The sequence below is a fragment of the Balaenoptera physalus genome, assembly GCF_965194825.1.
Source record: "Balaenoptera physalus genome assembly, chromosome: 4".
NCBI lineage: Eukaryota > Metazoa > Chordata > Mammalia > Artiodactyla > Balaenopteridae > Balaenoptera > Balaenoptera physalus.
In genome coordinates this window covers 60,397,254-60,403,786 of record NC_138891.1, presented here as the reverse complement: position 1 = coordinate 60,403,786, position 6,533 = coordinate 60,397,254, and the positions used below count along the sequence as shown (strand labels likewise).

The 6,533-nt window shown below is 44.2% G+C and overlaps 1 pseudogene across 1 annotated transcript; it reads right to left on the bottom strand.

Annotated features, from left to right (window-relative positions):
* Nucleotides 1–1,734: 1,734 nt before the first annotated feature.
* LOC309660585 (protein lin-28 homolog A pseudogene) lies at nt 1,735–4,860 on the bottom strand (annotated as a pseudogene). The gene has a single exon. The product of its transcript is annotated as a protein lin-28 homolog A pseudogene (transcript).
* Nucleotides 4,861–6,533: the final 1,673 nt, after the last annotated feature.

The window sequence follows — 6,533 nt, the reverse complement described above, 5'->3', positions numbered from 1 at the left end:
CTTCCTACTTCAAGAAGAGGGGCCCCCAACTTTATGTTTCAGATCTTTTTGGCTGGTGCAGACCTTTTGTCAAAGATGGTTTGGCTATTTTTCTCAATATAAAAAGAAGTTTGTAAACAATAAAACCCCAAAAGAACATGGAGAAGACCAACACATTATATTTACATAAACTAGGCCACCTAGCAATCACCAAATCAGCTACTTGTGAAGTCCTACGAAGCCCAGACAAATGCAGTAACTAGAGGGGGACAGCAATTGGGGGAGACAAGAACCCAGGATCAGACACACATCACCCAATGCATTCTATTGCATTTGCCCTGTTACAACACAGTGAGGTAGGTTTGCAGTGATCTCACAGCATGTAAACGAAACCCCCTTTTCTCCTTTAACTACCATGACACTAATTACTGCTGTAGCAGGGCAGGACACTGGCTCTGGGAACCACAAAGAAACCATCACTGATGGTCTCTCTGGAAACCAAGGAGGAAAAGTCCAGAATTGTTAAAGATTAAGGATCTTGTCCTTGCTTCATATATCCATCCCTGGGCAGCTCAAGATGGGTACAGAGGCATCATTCTTAAAACCTGTCCTTACCAACTCACAGTTGTTACAAAAACACATACAATACACCCTGTTGCATATGTTAGGCCTAGCCCAATCCAGTGAAGGATGGACCTGGTATGTAAAGCGAGTCCTATGCCCTGGGATTAGAGGTCTGGAACAGGAATCGTTTATCACACATACAGATGACCTCTGCCTAATCTTGGCTTCCCCTCTCTGCACCTTTTACCTGGCCCAGCCTCTCCTAACCTCTCTGTACCACCTTTTCCTGTTCAGACCAATTTCCAATCTTTCAGTAGAAGGAGACCAAGTCATGGGACAACCCAGTTAAAAACCTAGTCTCCCATGAAACATTGAAGATGGAGGGGTTTCAAGAGGACACTGTGGCAGAAAAGCCAGGTCTAATTGGCAAAAATGAGGTAGTTCAATAGGCTATACGCTCCAAATAGTTGTTCTCTCTGGTGATAGAGCAACAGAAAGTATTCCTGCTGTGCAGACCTGGAGCTGCTGCCGACTTATCCCTGGGATTGCGCACATACCTGAGAACACAGTGCAGGAATGAGGGCCTTAGATTAAAATACACAAAAATACAAAACCAGAATATTTGTATTATGAAAAAAAAAGTTAAAATGCACAAGATACGTCATTCGCACACAGCTAGTGCAGTTGGCATCCTGAAGAAAGTGGGACCCAAGGTACAGTCATCCAAGGCAGCAAATAAATAAAATTGTATTGGCCCAGAACGGGGTGGGAGTGAGCTTAGAAGCAGCAGGTCTGCAGCGGTTCCCTCAACCCCGCTTTTGCCTAGCATCACAACCCACTGCTTGGGACAGTTCTCAGCACTCTATCGCAGGAGGGGGTTGTGAGGAGACAGGATGCGGAAAACCCTGCCTTACGCCTGAGGTATTTCCTCCCACAGAAGGTAGTGGCTTGTGGGTTGGGTCCATCAATCTGGTCTCACGCTTAATCTTTTCACTCTGGCACGGGAAATATTATTCCATATCCTTCTTGAAGAGTAAAACAACTTCCCTATCCAGGCCACTTTCAAAAGCTGGAGATTCTGGGGGTGGAGACTCAGATAAAGCATGCAGGAAGCCCCCCAAAGCCCTCACGTGCATTTGGATAGAGCATGATTGGAGTTTCTTTGCCTCGCCCCTTCCCCCCACCAAGAGGGGAGAGGGGGTGACGCTTTGGCCCCTGGCCTGAGATACATGGCAGTGCCAGCTGCCCCCTACCCACACTGTCCCCCCTTTCTCCACTCTGCCGATTGATGCCTGTTCCTCAAAACTTTCTGATCACAAACGGAGAGCCCCCACCCACTGTGGCTCAGTTCTGGGCCTCTGGGAGCACGGCAGGGCTATGGATCTCTTCTTCCTCCTCCTGAAAGTAGGCTGGCTTTCCCTGTGAGCTGGGAGCTTGCTGGGCCTTCAGCGGACACGAGGCTACCATATGGTTCATGCTCTGGCAGAAGTGGCACTTCTTGGGCTGGGGTGGCAGTTTGCATTCCTTGGCGTGATGGTCTAGACCTCCACAGTTGTAGCACCTGTCTCCCTTTGATCTGCGTTTCTGCATGTTCTTCCCTTTGGGCCGCCTCTCACTCCCAATGCAGGACACCCCACCAGGGCCGGTGACGCGGATAGATTCCAGGCCCTTGGCAGACTTCTTAAAGGTGAACTCTACGGCCTCACCCTCCTTGAGGCTCCGGAAGCCCTCCATGTGCAGCTTACTCTGGTGCACAAAGACATCCACCGGGGGCTCGAGTGCGACCCCGGCGCGGGCAGGAAGCCGAATCCCATGCGCACGTTGAACCACGTACAGACGCCGGCTCCGCGCAGCAGCTGCGGCTCCTCGGCCGCCCGGGCCGCGTCCTCCTGCGCCTCCTCCGGCGCCTTGGCGCCGCCACCTGCAAACTGCTGGTTTGACACAGAGCCCATGGTAGTCGGCTGAGCCCGCGGCCCCGAGCCCCAGGTCGGCCGGCTGCTGGCCCCAGAGAAGTCCGGAGGCCTAAACTCTTATGTTTATGCGTTAGTTTATGAAGAAGGAGAGCTAGGAGGAGCGCCAAGCAGCCTGCAGTATTCACCGAACAGAGGTAGGCCAGGCTAAGCGGAAAGTCAGAATCTATGCCAAAGTTCACTTCAGTGCCTAGCACAAGATCTGGAAACGAGATGTGCTTTCACAACTGGGAATTACTAAGCTTAAACTCTAAAATGTAAACAAGTAAAATCCAAACATAATGGATCCACAAAACTTCCTGCCCCAAGAGGCTGTCAGTACATGGGTTACCAAAGGCATCTGACAACAGGGGTATCCAGCAAAATGACTCAGGGATGAACTGGGGAAGATATGCACGTACCAACATACACGGGTTATGTGTAACACAAACAGCTTGGCTCCGATCAGTTAGGGGCGGAGGACAAAGCCACAGAATCCTAAGAAGTTTCAACAGGGCCCAAGTAGTAACTTAATCGATTGCAGGTGGGGCTAAACATAGAAACTTGCAGGTTGCAGCCAAGGAAATGACTCTCTATGGGAATGTCTAGAAAAGGAAAGTAAAGGCCAAGAGGTAGGCTCTTGTCCCTTTCACTCCTCATACCCCTGGGGAGCCATAACCTAAGGACAGGCAGGGAGGTGCATGGAAGAGCAGACCTTACCCCCTAACCCTGCTAATCCCTCAGTCAAGCTTGAACTAAGGGGAGGGGGGAAGGGCGGGGAAAGTGGGGCGCCTAGAGTATTTAACTGGGTGTACTGGTCTTTAGCAACTAAAAGTGACTGGAAAGTTATGGAATATCCCAAGATATTATAAACAGCCAGGAACATAACAGAGCACAGCTGAAGGTGCAGAAAAGAGAACCGAATACAGATTACTCAGTATATGAGTTGCATGTGTTTTATGCCTTTGTTGCAAGAAAAAATGGCAATTTAAGTGCTAGACTTTTCAAGAAAACTTCAGTTAATAAACAGCAAACTTCTAGAATATGGAAGTACCATATGATCCAGCAATTCCACTTCTGGGTATATATCCAAAAGAATTTAAAGCAGGGACTTGAACAGATATTTGTACACTTATATTCATAGCTGCATTATTTACAATAGCCAAAAAGATGGAAGCAACCCAAATGTCCATCAACAGATGAATGGATAAACAAAACCTGGTATACACATAGACTATTATTCTGCATTAAAAAGGAAGTTCTGATACATGCTACGATATGGACGAACCTTGAATATATTATGCTAAGTGAAATAAGCCAGACACACACACACACACACACAATACTGTATGATTCCACTTATATGAGATACTTAGAGTAGTCAAATTCATGGAGACAGAGAGTCGTTTCCAGGGGCTGTGGGGAAGGGGTAATTTGGAGTTACTGTCTGGTGAGTACAGAATTTCAGTTATGCAAGATAAAGAGTCCTGGGGATGGATGATCATGATGGCTGCACAGCAGTGTGAATTGTACTTAATGACACTGAACTTTACACTTAAAAAATGGTTAAAATGTTAAATTTTGTTATGTATATTTTACAATTTTCTTAAAAAGAATATGAAAATGTTGCTCCCTGAAAATATCTCGATTCTTTTACTATCACCTAATAGAAAGGAAATGAAATGAAACAAATGAAACAAAAAAAAAGAGGAAGGGGACTGCTACGTTCAGTCAGTTGTGCAATTTGTACATTTCACCCAGATGCCGGAAGGGGCAAATGGGGGGCAACATCTAGCCAGGAGTTATGCTGACCAGGTGGTATGCCCTGGGGCTGGACTTCAATAGCTGGGAGAAGTGTTGACATTTGGTAACTCATCTGCCCAGAGGGAACGTCTTTTATTAATTTGCAGAAAGGCACTATATGTGTCAACCTGCCTTGAAAGGGAGCCAGGCTGATATATGGACAGATTAAGAATGATTATTCAGATTGAATGGTAATGTTGGTTATGTGTTTTTTGTAAATGAATTGGCCACCAAGTCCCTGGGAAAACCTTCTGTTTGGGAGTTTCAAGTTCATCATTGTCTTCTTCACGTGGTCTTCCCTGCTGTCAACACAACCAACCCTTACTGAAGCATATGAGGTAACAGCACCATTCTAGTGATACACAATTGGAGTAATAATATATGATATATAAGTAGACTTCCCTAAAAGAGACAAGATAAATTGACTCAAGGTCTAAAACATGTGTTCTTTTCAGAACTACAGGGAACCCAACTTTTACAATTACATCCTGTGTATGGTATTTATTTATTTTTTATTGAAGTATAGTTGATTTACAATGTTTCAGGTGTACAGAAAAGTGATTCAGTTATGTGTGTGTGTATATATATATATATATATATATATATATATATATATATATATATATATATAGTAACATTGTAAATATATATATGTATTCTTTTTCAGATTCTTTTCTGTTATAGGATATTACAAGATTTTGAATACTTACTGTGCTATACAGTGGGACCTTACTGTGTATCTATTTTATATATAGCAGTGTGTGTTCATTCCAAATTCCCTTCCTTTCTCCTTTGGTAACCACAAGTTTGTTTTTTGAAGTCTGTGAGTCTGTTTCTGTTTTGTAAATAAGTTCATTTGTATCATTTTTTTAGAGTCCACATATAAGTGATATCCTATGATATTTGTCTTTTTGTGACTTCGCTTAGTATGATGATCTCTAGGTCCATCCATGTTGCTGCAAATGGCATTATTTCATTCTTTTTTATGGCTGAGTAATATTCCATTGTGTATATATACCACATCTTCTTTATCCATTTATCTGTCGATGGACATGTAGGTTGCTTCCATGTCTTGGCTATTGTAAATAGTGCTGCTATGAACATTGGGGTGCATGTATCTTTTCGAATTAGAGTTTCCTCCGGATATATGCCCAGGAGTAGGATTTCTGGATCATATGGCAACTCTATTCTTAGTTTTTTAAGGGACCTCTGTACTGCTCTCCATAGTGGCTGCACAAATTTACATTCCCACCAACAGTATAGGAGGGTTCCCTTTTCTTATGAATGGTATTTTAAATTTACATTTCCAACCCTGACCTCCTATCCAAACTAATGCCATATTTCAGGTAAACTACAAGACATTTCTATTAGGCTATGACACTGAATCCTCAAATCAACATATCCAAAATATCTCTATTTGCCTTCTCCCACAAAAAAAAACAAACCCAAAAAACGGCTCCCTCCCCTAACTTCTCTGATTCTGTTCATGTATTACCCTAAGTTCCCAGACCCAAAATATTGACAACATATCTGAATCCTTCCTTTCCTTTGTACCTCACAGTCAATCAATATGGGTCAATTTTCTCCTTGATATATTATATCCAGACCTTCCATCCCTTTCCTAAGTCACATACAGTCCTGAAAATAGAATATGTAGTTTCTCAAGGTTCTGTAATTGATCCTCTCATCCTCTCTCTCTCTGGCCTCCTTCAGGAAAGCAGTAATTCTCTCCTTGGATTTACTCATTGTCTGTTAACTCCCTAACTCATCCTTCTTGAAACTCTCTCTCCCTGGCTTCTTGGATTCTGACCACCCCCCTGATTCTCCAATCCCTCTAATTCCATGTTCCTGGCTCCACCAACTTCGACAAGGGACTCTCCCTCATCCCTGAAAGACTCTTGCTTTGATCCTCTTCTCTCTCCACATTCTCTGGCCACCTTTTCCTCTTCAAGATCACCTATGATCTTTAGTACGCTAATGACTCCCAAATCCACTCTCCTGCACCAGTCCTAAAGCCAGCTCAGTATGTTGAAAAATCAACCTCATTGTCTTCCACAATCATGCAGGGAATGGAGAAGCAAGTGAGAAAGGGAGGGAGGGAGGAGGAGAGAGGAAAGGGGGAGAGAGAGAGAGAGAGACAGAGAGGAAAGGGAAGGGAAGGGACAGCGCAAACATGCATTCTTCCTTTTCTATCTGGGTAAAAAGCAACAGTTAGTTTCTCAAGCAACAAATCCCAGG